The sequence below is a fragment of the Hyperoodon ampullatus genome, assembly GCF_949752795.1.
Source record: "Hyperoodon ampullatus genome assembly, chromosome: 15".
Lineage (NCBI taxonomy): Eukaryota > Metazoa > Chordata > Mammalia > Artiodactyla > Ziphiidae > Hyperoodon > Hyperoodon ampullatus.
In genome coordinates this window covers 17,388,134-17,399,544 of record NC_136928.1, presented here as the reverse complement: position 1 = coordinate 17,399,544, position 11,411 = coordinate 17,388,134, and the positions used below count along the sequence as shown (strand labels likewise).

Genomic DNA, 11,411 nt, shown 5'->3' with positions numbered 1-11,411 from the left:
CTTGTCACCAGAAACATCCAAGCTTGGATCAGTCTTTCTAAGACCAGATACTTGCTCTCTGAACTATTCGAGACTTGTCACATACACAGAAGTAGAACAGGATTATTTCTTTCTACCTGGGGACCTGGAGTCTTTCACATTGCTCCTGTTAAAACTCTCAGAACACCGAAACTTTACCTACACAGGGTTCAAGCTATGACACTCCCAATTTTCACAAACCTCCTCAGCTCTTGTGAGTCACATGCAGCCAATTCCAGGAATTGGAGACATGGTTGTGAGGATGAAACTGACTTTGGGGCTCCCCTTGGATATGGTCTTCCAGACTTACCAAAAGGCCATTAAGAGGAAGGTTTACCCCACCCCAGGGAAACCCGAGGCAGTACTTGCAGTCAAGGGCTGGCCATGGCTTCTGAGCTACATCCAAAAAGAATTTCATACTGTACCTGGATCTGCTGAAGCCATTTCTGACTGTCCGAGAGCCAGCATGTACCGTTCCTGAACTGCCTCCATTGTGGATCATCAGTAGGGCTGTCACCTTTACTAAATAAAAATACAGGATACCCAGTTAAACTTGAACTTCACATGAATAGTAAGTCATCACTTTTAGTATAAGTAGATCCTATGTACTATTTGGGGCATACTTATCTTCAAAATGTACTCGTTGTTTTTCTGACATTCATATTTAACTGAACAGCCTATATTTTATCTGTCAACCCTACTCAGCAGAAATGATGAAGGCTTATAGAGATCCAAGAGATGCCTCAGAACATCCTCACCTTTTATTTCTATGTCCTGGACAGTGAGCCCGAGCTTCCCACTCCCATTAATTGGCTATAATGGAGTATAGTCTCCATTTCAGAGCTTTTGCTACTTGTCATTGTTATTATCTTCCTCTCACATCAGTGAGAGGCCCGCATATTGCAAAAGAAACAAACAAACAAAGAAAAAGGAATAAGCTTGAATAATTCCTCCAAATCTCAGTGGTTTAAAACAACAAAGGTTCATTTCCCGCTCCTTGTACATGCCCATCATGGGCTGCCTAGGAGTTCTGCTCTTCATTTTCCTTATTCCTGCCCCCAGCTTGACAAAGCCACCTCTCTCAGTCATCTTTGTAGAGAGAAAGAATTCTGGAGTCTCACACTGGCAGTGTGAGTTCTGGCCCAAAAGTAACACACATCACTTTCACCCAAAATTGTTGACCACAATCTTATTTTTAGGGAAACCACTGCCCAAAACTGCCTGCCCTGACCAGGCCCGATAGTAACCACTTGCACAAGTTATCTTAAAACAGGAGGTCCTGGTAAGGAACGCGGAACTAACCAACTACCACCAACCGCAAGAATTAGGGAAAGGTCAAAAGGAGAGAGGAGACTCCTGTCCATATGTCCTACCAACCTCCCAGAATCCTTCTCGCTGGAACCTATCTTAGCTGAGCAATGTGTGCACCACCAGAAAGGATCCTGAGTCAGAATGACTGGCCGGAGACAACCCAGAAACTAACCCCATTGCCATAAAACCTGAGACTGCGAGCCACATGGCAGAGCAGTTCTCCTGGGTTCCCTTCCCCTGCTGCTCTGCGCCCGGACACCCCTTCCCAATAAAGTCTGTTGCTTTGTCAGCACGTGTGTCTCCTCAGAAAATTCTTTTCTGAGTGGTAGACAAGAGCCCACTCTTGGGCCCTGGAAGAGGTCCCTCTTCCTGCAACATTATCATGTGTCTCTCCATTTTCTAAACTCCTTAGGCAAAAGTAATTGTGAACAATACTACTGAATAGTACAGAAACCATACAGAAAAATTCTAATCCCTCCCTGTCAAATAGGAGACTTGACAAAACCACCAAGCTATGCACTCACAAAACTGGGTCTAGAACTCACATCTCTTAGGTCATGATTCAGAACCTTTTCCCACTATGCTATATGTTAGGATTTTTACACCAAGACAATGTAGTTGGGTTAATAATGCCTTTCCTTCATTTTTTGTTTTTGTTTTTGTTTTCATAAATTGATTCAGGAGGGAGGCTTTGGAAGCCCCTAAAACACTTGCCTTAAACTGAAAAGCAACTGGAAAATAATCCCACTGCCTTTTGAAATGTTTGACCTAGTAAAGATTAGATGTCTGGGAGGCTTTTATGTTCTGAATATAAGGAATAAAAAGGAAACAATCTTCCTAAGACTTTAGGAAACAGGCGGAAAAACTCGACTCCCACTTTGCTATTTTGATTAGCTCGTTGACACTTCAGTTCTTTGACTAATAGCAGTGGCAACAGCTGGAGTTTAGCCAAGATAAAAGTATATATAATAGGGTGGCGGCCCCTGCAGAACCACATACCACTGTAAATGCTTTAGCTCAATCCTATTTGCTCATAGGTCTGTGCAAAGTAACAAATGGTTCTGAAACATTTATTCCAAACAGCTTTCTTATTATTACTTTAAAGATAACTTGGCTGCCAAATACTTGCTCCCTGGTGAAAAAGAATGCATATATGGGAGGAGGATTTATGTATCAAGATATGCTGCTTATTTCCCTCCTGCTGATACAATGCACATCTAATGAATTAGAGATAATCTTCCTCTCTTCCCCAAATTGTAGATAAATGAGTATGTCGTTTCTCCCTCCCTTCAATTCATCCTGGTCACAGTTATTTTCTTGAAGAATATTATTCCCCTGCTTAAATCTTAAATGGCTTCCCAATGCGAGAAGAATAAAACCAAAAATAGTCAACCGAACGTTCAAAGCCCCGTAGGGCTGAAGACCCTGCCGAGTTTTCCACACTAAGCGTAACACTCACCTTCCCGCCTCAACTAGGCCAGACTTCCCTCCCTCCATCAGAGGACAGGCACTTGCTCAACTCATTTCTTTCAAGAGTATAATTTTTCAAAGTACAAATTGTTTTTAAGTTCAATTAAAATCCCACTTTCTACAGGAAGCCCTTCCAGATATCCCAGTGAGAATGGACCACACATTTTCCCAGCATGTTAGTTGTACCTCTGTGATAACTCTTTTCACATCCTTCAATCGGACAGACTTTTTTTTTCTTTTTTTTTTTTTATTAGTTTCTGCTTTATAACAAAGTGAATCAGTCATACATATACATCTGTTCCCACATCCCCTCCCTCATGCATCTCCCTCCCTCCCACCCTCCCCATCCCACCCCTCCAGGCGGTCACAAAGCACCGAGCTGATCTCCCTGTGCTCTGCGGCTGCTTCCCACTATCTATCTACCTTACGTTTGGTAGTGTATATATGTCCATGCCTCTCTTTCCCTTTGTCACAGCTTACCCTTCCCCTTCCCCATATCCTCAAGTCCATTCTCAAGTAGGTCTGTGTCTTTATTCCCGTTTTACCCCTAGGTTCTTCATGACATTTTTTTTTTTTTAAATTCCATATATATGTGTTAGCATATGGTATTTGTCTTTCTCTTTCTGACTTACTTCACTCTGTATGACAGACTCTAGGTCTATCCACCTCATTACAAATAGCTCAGTTTCATTTCTTTTTATGGCTGAGTAATATTCCATTGTATATATGTGCCACATCTTCTTTATCCATTCATCCGATGATGGACACTTAGGTTGTTTCCAGCTCCGGGCTATTGTGAATAGAGCTGCAATGAACATTTTGGTACATGTCTCTTTTTGAATTATGGTTTTCTCAGGGTATATGCCTAGTAGTGGGATTGCTGGGTCATATGGTAGTTCTATTTTTAGTTTTTTAAGGAACCTCCATACTGTTCTCCATAGTGGCTGTACCAATTCACATTCCCACCAGCAGTGCAAGAGTGTTCCCTTTTCTCCACACCCTCTCCAGCATTTGTTGTTTCTAGATTTCTTGATGATGGCCATTCTGACTGGTGTGAGATGATATCTCATTGTAGTTTTGATTTGCATTTCTCTAATGATTAATGATGTTGAGCATTCTTTCATGTGTTTGTTGGCAGTCTGTATATCTTCTTTGGAGAAATGCCTATTTAAGTCTTCTGCCCATTTTTGGATTGGGTTGTTTTTTTGCTATTGAGCTGCATGAGCTGTTTATAAATTTTGGAGATTAATCCTTTGTCAGTTGCTTCATTTGCAAATATTTTCTCCCATTCTGAGGGTTGTCTTTTGGTCTTGTTTATGGTTTCCTTTGCTGTGCAAAAGCTTTGAAGTTTCATTAGGTCCCATTTGTTTATCTTTGTTTTTATTTCCATTTCTCTAGGAGGTGGGTCCAAAAGGATCTTGCTGTGATTTATGTCATAGAGTGTTCTACCTATGTTTTCCTCTAAGAGTTTGATAGTTTCTGGCCTTACATTTAGGTCTTTAATCCATTTTGAGCTTATTTTTGTGTATGGTGTTAGGGAATGATCTAATCTCATACTTTTACATGTCCCTGTCCAGTTTTCAATCGGGCAGACTCTTAATGAATGTGTCTGATTTCCCCCACAACATAGAGTAGGAGCCCTTGGAAAGTAGAGGCCGTGATTCCTTATCTCTGCATTTTCCACATCTCCTTGCACTGAGTATGATCCCTAGCAGGACCCTGTGGGCTCCTGGGCACAAAGCCTGTATCGGTGTCCCCCATTTCTTGATTACAGGAAATAGGCTTCATTCAGCCTCCATGACCTTCCCTGAGTTCCAAGGAGCAGGTTCAAACAGTTGCTAATTAGAGAAGGGAGGGGATGCGAGACAAGGGAGGAATAGTCAAAAGAAACACTAGTGCAGCCTTGGGGCAGAGTCTTGGTTCCCCCTTAAGGGATACACGTAACAATATCTTTGAGCTGTTTTGCAGATACTGAAACCCCCACTAGGTGGGAGAAGTTAATGGTGTGCTACCCACAAACACACAGACCCCAGAACCACTTGGAACCCTAAGGTTGATGATGCTGACACCCACTTACCTCACCACCAACCAATCAGAGAAATGTCCATGAGCTGACCATGCCTTCCTCTTTGAACGATTACTATAAAACTCCTCACTACCCTCTCCAGGTCAGGGACACAGAGTTTTGAGGGCAATCGCCTGCTCTAGCCCCCTTTGCCTGGCAAAGCAATAAAGCTATTCTTTTCTACTTCACCCACAACTCTGTCTTGAGATTTAATTCAGTGTCAGGGTACGGAGGCCGGATTCGGCTTCAAGTATGAGCTCCCCTACTTGCTCCTCTATCCCGCAAAAAAAAACCCAAAAGCTTAAATAAATTACCAAAGTACTGGATCTTCTTCCTCCCTAGGCAAAACAATGTCCTGACCAGTGGCCTCTCTTCCTTTTCCCCATACCAGCACAGGAATGCCATCTCTGCATTTATGCTTGCCTGTCACCATGTTCATGTAACTGAACAAAAGTGACAGCCCTCGGGCTTCCCTGGTGGCGCAGTGGTTGGGAGTCCGCCTGCCGATGCAGGGGACACAGGTTCGTGCCCCGGTCTGGGAGCATCCCACATGCCGCGGAGCCGCTGGGCCCGTGAGCCATGGCCGCTGGGCCTGCACGTCCGGAGCCTGTGCTCCGCAACGGGAGAGGCCACAACAGTGAGAGGCCCGCGTACCGCAAAAAACAAAACAAGTGACAGCCCTGTTCATCCCATGTCCTGTGTAATCCACCCAACTCCCTTCGTCTCCATCTAAAACTATTTTTTACACTGCCTAAAATTTAACCATAGAGAATCAGGACTTTGAATGTTTACCCTTCAAAGATTTTTATTAAAATACAAGTAACCTCATGAGAAGTGGTGCCTTAACTTAAACCATCATCAGCCACTGTTTTAGCAAGGACTAGGGGAAAACAGGCTGAGAATTGGGCCATTTTTTAATGGCATTGGAAATGTAGAGACAGGAAGAAGAAGAAGAAATGGTATCTGATCAGGAGGTAGATGTTGGGGAGGTGGTGAAAAAGTACCAAAAATAAATATTCAACTTCCTCATAAATTTGCAACAGACAAAATCTTCCTGAGCTGGTGCCCCTGTGTGAAGCAATGTATTAAGGACATAAGACATAGAGATCCACTGCAAATTAATCAGGTTAATAAACTGAGCTGAGACTCAGAGAGTTCAAATAACTAGGGTTGAGAAGAATATTCGAAGTTTATTTTTAAAGGAGCCCAGAGATTGAGGTAAAACCCACAGCTGTAAAGAACACCTTTGCATCAAGGACTTAGCTTCTATGTATGAATTGTAAGTAAGGGAAGCAGCCCTAGAAAGCAGAATCAGATGATTACTGGTGCCTAGGAAAACCTCTGGCCTAAAGAAGTCATCTGAAGTTAGCCCCATCTTCCTCTAAACCCATTTGGTAGGGTTTTGAAAATCTCCTCCATGAACATAATACACTTGACATGAATTCATGGAAGTAAATGAGGTTAACAGGATCTGACCAACACCTTAGTGTCTCTTCCAAAGGATGGGCAGTGTATCCATAATGAGGAAAGCGATATGAAATGCTCACAAATCCCATGATGAAAATGCCTCTTGGTCTATAAATCATGTTTCCCTGCTGTTCATAGCTCTGAAAAGGATTAGAGAGAAACCTACTCCTGGGTGTGACAACTGGGGTCACTGAAGATTAGATGTTGCCATGAGCCCACAGAGTCTGCCCTGCAGAAAGCAGTAAAATGATCAAACCCCCACTCCTTCTGCTGGAATATTTACTGCTGACACAAGAGTTCAGCTGTAGACTATGAGCAAAAACCTTCTGTCAATCACTTGCAGTCCTTAATTGGATAAAAAGAGCTAGAGATCTTTCAAAACAGTTGAAGATTGCTACCTGACAGGGAGCTGGGAGTAGTGCAACTGGCACATGGGTAATTTTTAAGGCTACTTTTAAGTGTGAAGCCCTTTGACTGGTTCTCTGTCTCATGGGTGTCCCAAAATTTCCATCTCACTGAAATTTGGAAAAGAATTCAGCTTCTGTCTTTCCCCAGAGAGGGGAGGCAGCCACAAGCTTTACAAACCTAGCGTTTGTACATACAGCAAAGTTAGATTCGCTTACTATTGGAGCCTGACAATACTTGATACCTGATAAAAATCACTGTCAAATAACATTTATAAGAACCCAATTGCATGAGATGGGGTACGATGTTGAGGATCACAAGCAGTTACAGCAAAGGCCTCCAGGTGCCCAGAGTTTAGGGCAAGCAAATGAGTATATAGGAAAGGCAAAATTTAAAAATGGCAGACCAAATTTGAATGGACCAAGTAACTGCTTTGCCATTGTACATTCGTCCTATTCCCCGTCACCCATCCATCTATCCATCCCCCCAAAACATACCCCAACCCTAGTGACAAAGGTGGAGGCAAAGCCTGGAAGGACAGTCCACAGGTACTGAGATGCTCAGGGTTGGGAAGGACTTTGATGTTTGTGAAATCCAATCCACGGTACCTTTGAATTTCCTCTGCCATGGCTCCACCAAGTAATTACTTGGCACCTGTCCTAGGACCTTCAGGGACTGGGAATCCACCACTTTCTAAAACAACAACAACAAAAACTCAACATATTTAGGCAGATAAAACAGATTTAGGCAGATAGAACAAAAAATTCTTCCTTGTAAGGACAAATCCACTTCCCCAGAGCCTGTGGCTTCTGGTTGCATCTTTTAGGGCCACAGAGAAAAAAAAATCAACATTCCTCTTCCACAAGACAATCCTTCTAATATTTGAAGACTGTTATCTCAGCCCTTCAAGTCTTTTCTTCAGCTGCACAGCCCTATTTCCCTAAACGTCCAGATTTCATTTCCACATTGTGATCCAAACTTTCTCCTGAATGTGTGTCCTAGTTGCTTTATATTTATCTTAGTCTACAGTCCCCAGAACTTAACACAGTATTCCAACTAAGGTCTGACCAAGGCAAAGCAGAGTGGGGTTCTTACCTCCCCCACCAGAGATACTTCTCTTAAGACTGGCTTTTTGGTAGCCACATCAAACTGCTAACTCCTACTGAGCTGATACAGCCACTTTAAAGTAGCCAAGTCAGACTTCAAAACCATTATTTCTCACCAAGTAATGGAGCTATCTGGGTTATCCAGACCTCTTCTATCCCTCACCCAAAGACCATCCATAAGCCTCACCCCACCAACATAAAAGCACAAGAAATGGGTAAAGTTTTCTGTTTTGTACATTCCTTGGAAAAAGCTGAAAATTATTTGATTCGCCCAAGACTCCTCAAAATACCCCAGGTCAGGGGCTTCCCCGGTGGCGCAGTGGTTGAGAGTACGCCTGCCGATGCAGGGGACACGGGTTCGTGCCCCGGTCCGGGAAGATCCCACATGCCGCGGAGCGGCTGGGCCCGTGAGCCATGGCCACTGAGCTTGCACGTCCGGAGCCTGTGCTCCGCAACGGGAGAGGTCACAACAGTGAGAGGCCCGCATACCACAAAAAAAAAAAAAAAAAAGAAAAAAAAATACCCCAGGTCAAAAATTGTCATCTCAAAACGTTATGCAACTCGGTGAGCTAATTTCGTGAATCTTTAAATCCCATGAAGGATACCTAATACGTTAGACCATTAAGTGGATCCTGCCTAATTAACAGTAAATCCTAGGGGAAAGAGTGCAGGTCTGTCATTAGAGTCACCTGAGTCTGAATCTCAGCCATATTCATAAAGTGCTGTTGGCCCAGGACAACTTATTCTGAGTCTTGCTTTCCTCCCCTAGAAATGGGGCTAATACATCCATCTTGCCATGGCCTTGTATAAAGTACTGGACACAATGCCTGGCCTGTGGCGGATGGGCAGTAAATGCTATGTTTCCCCTCGCAGCACAGATTATTACAGCTTACACCCCATTTCCCTTAGTAGATTCCTAGCTCTTAGACAAAGGGCCCGGGACTTGCTTGTCTTCACATCCCCCAGACCCTCAACACCAGCGTTAAGTAGACACACATTCCTCTTGAATATAAATGTGAGCATCTGGCTTTAAATTCAGTTGTGTATCATATAGAAATAATTACATTTCTGCTCTGGCCTCTCAGTTTCAAAGAGGTATTTTTTAATTCCCAGGGAATAGCTAAGATTATCTATTATTAAAAAGAAAAAAGATAGACTCTACTCAAGTCTTGGGCAATCGTGTTCAAATGGTGCTCTAAGTCTCGGAGAACAGGTTGACATTGACATTTCTAATATTCTTAATGTTGACCCAATTTTAAGCTCTATTCCTCTCCTCAGGTAACCGCGTTTCAAGACACAGCCAGAAACAGGAGGGGCAAGACGAGGCTCTGACGGGGAAAGCCAACCTCTGATATATCCAATTTCTGACCTATGGCTCAGTCAGCTCAAGGAAAGTTTTGTGGGTCCCCAGTGTCTTCCCAGGGCGACAGACACTCCCACACGGCCTCAACCAGGCTGAGGTAATTGTTACTGTTATGGCTTTAACGATGTGAGTGGGAGAACATGAGAATTCTGAGATTTATTTACTGCAAAGCATCCCAAATATCTCATTAATCTGCTTTTCATTTGGCAAACTCTTCCTTCGTTAAAAGTGCCACGCTCTGCTCTGCGGTTTATGACAAAGCAAAAACGTCTCTGGGAGGCAAAGCAGCAAAATGGAAAGAATGGGGGCTCTGGAACAAATCAGACGTGAGTTTGATTTCCAAGTGTGCTACTTACTTGTTCTGTGACTGTGGGCAGTTTTCCTTAGCCTGTTAGAACCCCATCTTCCTCATCTGTCAAGAGAAGATGATTGTCCTGTCCTGGTTTATGAATATTGAGATCAGCCCTAGGCCCTAGGGCACTATGTTTGTTCCTCCTTTAAGGTTCAGTGGTCACCTGCAAAAGGAAGATCATTATATTACCAACTTCATACACTTCGTGATGAGGATTTAAATGGGTGAATGTATGTAAACTAATTAGAACAGAGTCTGGCACAGAGGAAGTTCTATACAAGTGTGTGTTATCATCATTAAGGATTAAATGACACACATAAAGGACGCTTTGAATGGTGACTTGCACCTGTTACATATGAGGTGCTCAATACATGTACGGGAAAACATCTCCCCTCCCAACTAGAGACTTTTCCTCGGGGTCTGAAGAAACTCCTTGGGTGGGAGGAGCTTTTCAAAATTATATACTCAGGGCTTCCCTGGTGGCGCAGTGGTTGAGAGTCCGCCTGCCGATGCAGGAGATGCGGGTTCATGCCCTGGTCCGGGAAGATCCCACATGCCGCAGAGGGGCTGGGCCCGTGGGCCGTGGCCGCTGAGCCTGCACGTGCGGAGACTGTGCTCCGCAACGGGAGAGGCCACAACAGTGAGAGGCCCGTGTACCGCAAAAAAAAAAAAAAATATATATATATATATATATATATATATACATATATATATATATGTATATATATATATATACTTTCTTGCTCTACCATTTGAAAATAAGTTCCAGACACCATGACAGTTCATCCCTAAAGATCACACATTTGCTAAGAATGAGTGTTCTCCTATATAATCAGAGTATCACTTTCATATATCCACATTCAAATTTCCCCAGTTGACCAAAATTGTTTTTTTTAATTGTTTTACTTTTTCAATCTAGGGTCAAATCAAGGTTCACACATTGCCTTTGATTATGTCTTTTAGTATCTTATCTTTTTTTTTTTTTTGCTCTACGCGGGCCTCTCACTGTTGTGGCCTCTCCTGTTGCGGAGCACAGGCTCCGGACGCGCAGGCTCAGCGGCCATGGCTCACGGGCCCAGCCGCTCCGCGGCATGTGGGATCTTCCCAGACCGGGGCACAAACCCGTGTCCCCTGCATGGGCAGGCGGACTCTCAACCACTGCGCCACCAGGGAAGCCCTGTCTTTTAGTATCTTACATCTTTTCCTGAAGAGCATTCTTTTTGTTTCTGTTTCTATTTTCACAACATTGAAAAATTCAGGACAGTTGTCCTATATTATGCCCCACATTCTATATGTAATTGTTCTTCACTACGAGAATCAGGTTAAATATTTTGGCATAAGTACTACATAGCATACAGGGGACACTGTATGCCTCCCATTGTGTCAGGTATCTATTCTAAAGGTTAATTTTCCTTGGCAATGGAAACACATAATCCATGGGATAATACCTCTTGCCACCTCCAACAACATTTTACTCAAAAGTTTTAGTATTCTTTGATGATCTTTGCTTGAATTGCATTCAGGTGCAAAACGGTGATTTTTTAAAAAAATTCTCTCCTTTTTCTACATTTACTATAATCTTCTGTAAAGAAGAGCTTTCCTACTTATTTCTTCTCTCTCCCTCTTTCCCCTCTTCTTTCTATCACTCTAGATTTATGTTCAATGTGATATAATCTCGTACCATCATTCTTCTTTTCAATGCTCAAATTGTCCCATTTTGACAAGTGGAAGCCCCTTCATCCTGGCTTCTGTTATTCTTTTGACATGATCCCATTAGTCTTGGAGCACTTCCCTGCTTTACAGTATGACAAGATATCCCAGACTTACCTTGTATTGTCCTTGCCCCAAACCTGG

At 43.1% G+C, this 11,411-nt stretch overlaps 1 long non-coding RNA gene across 3 annotated transcripts in view; it reads right to left on the bottom strand.

Moving 5' to 3' along the window:
* LOC307064647 overlaps nt 1-10,113 on the bottom strand; it is a 33,658-nt gene extending 23,545 nt beyond the window's left edge. For 2 of the 3 annotated variants that reach the window (XR_013811301.1, XR_013811302.1), the window contains exons 1-2: nt 9,562-10,113; nt 444-540 (exon numbers count right to left, since the gene is read on the bottom strand). This is a non-coding gene — a long non-coding RNA (uncharacterized lncRNA). Of the gene's footprint in view, nt 1-443; nt 541-7,344; nt 7,430-9,561 lie in introns of all 3 variants that reach the window. The other variant, XR_013811300.1, reaches the window with a different exon arrangement.
* Between the last annotated feature and the right edge of the window lie 1,298 nt (nt 10,114-11,411).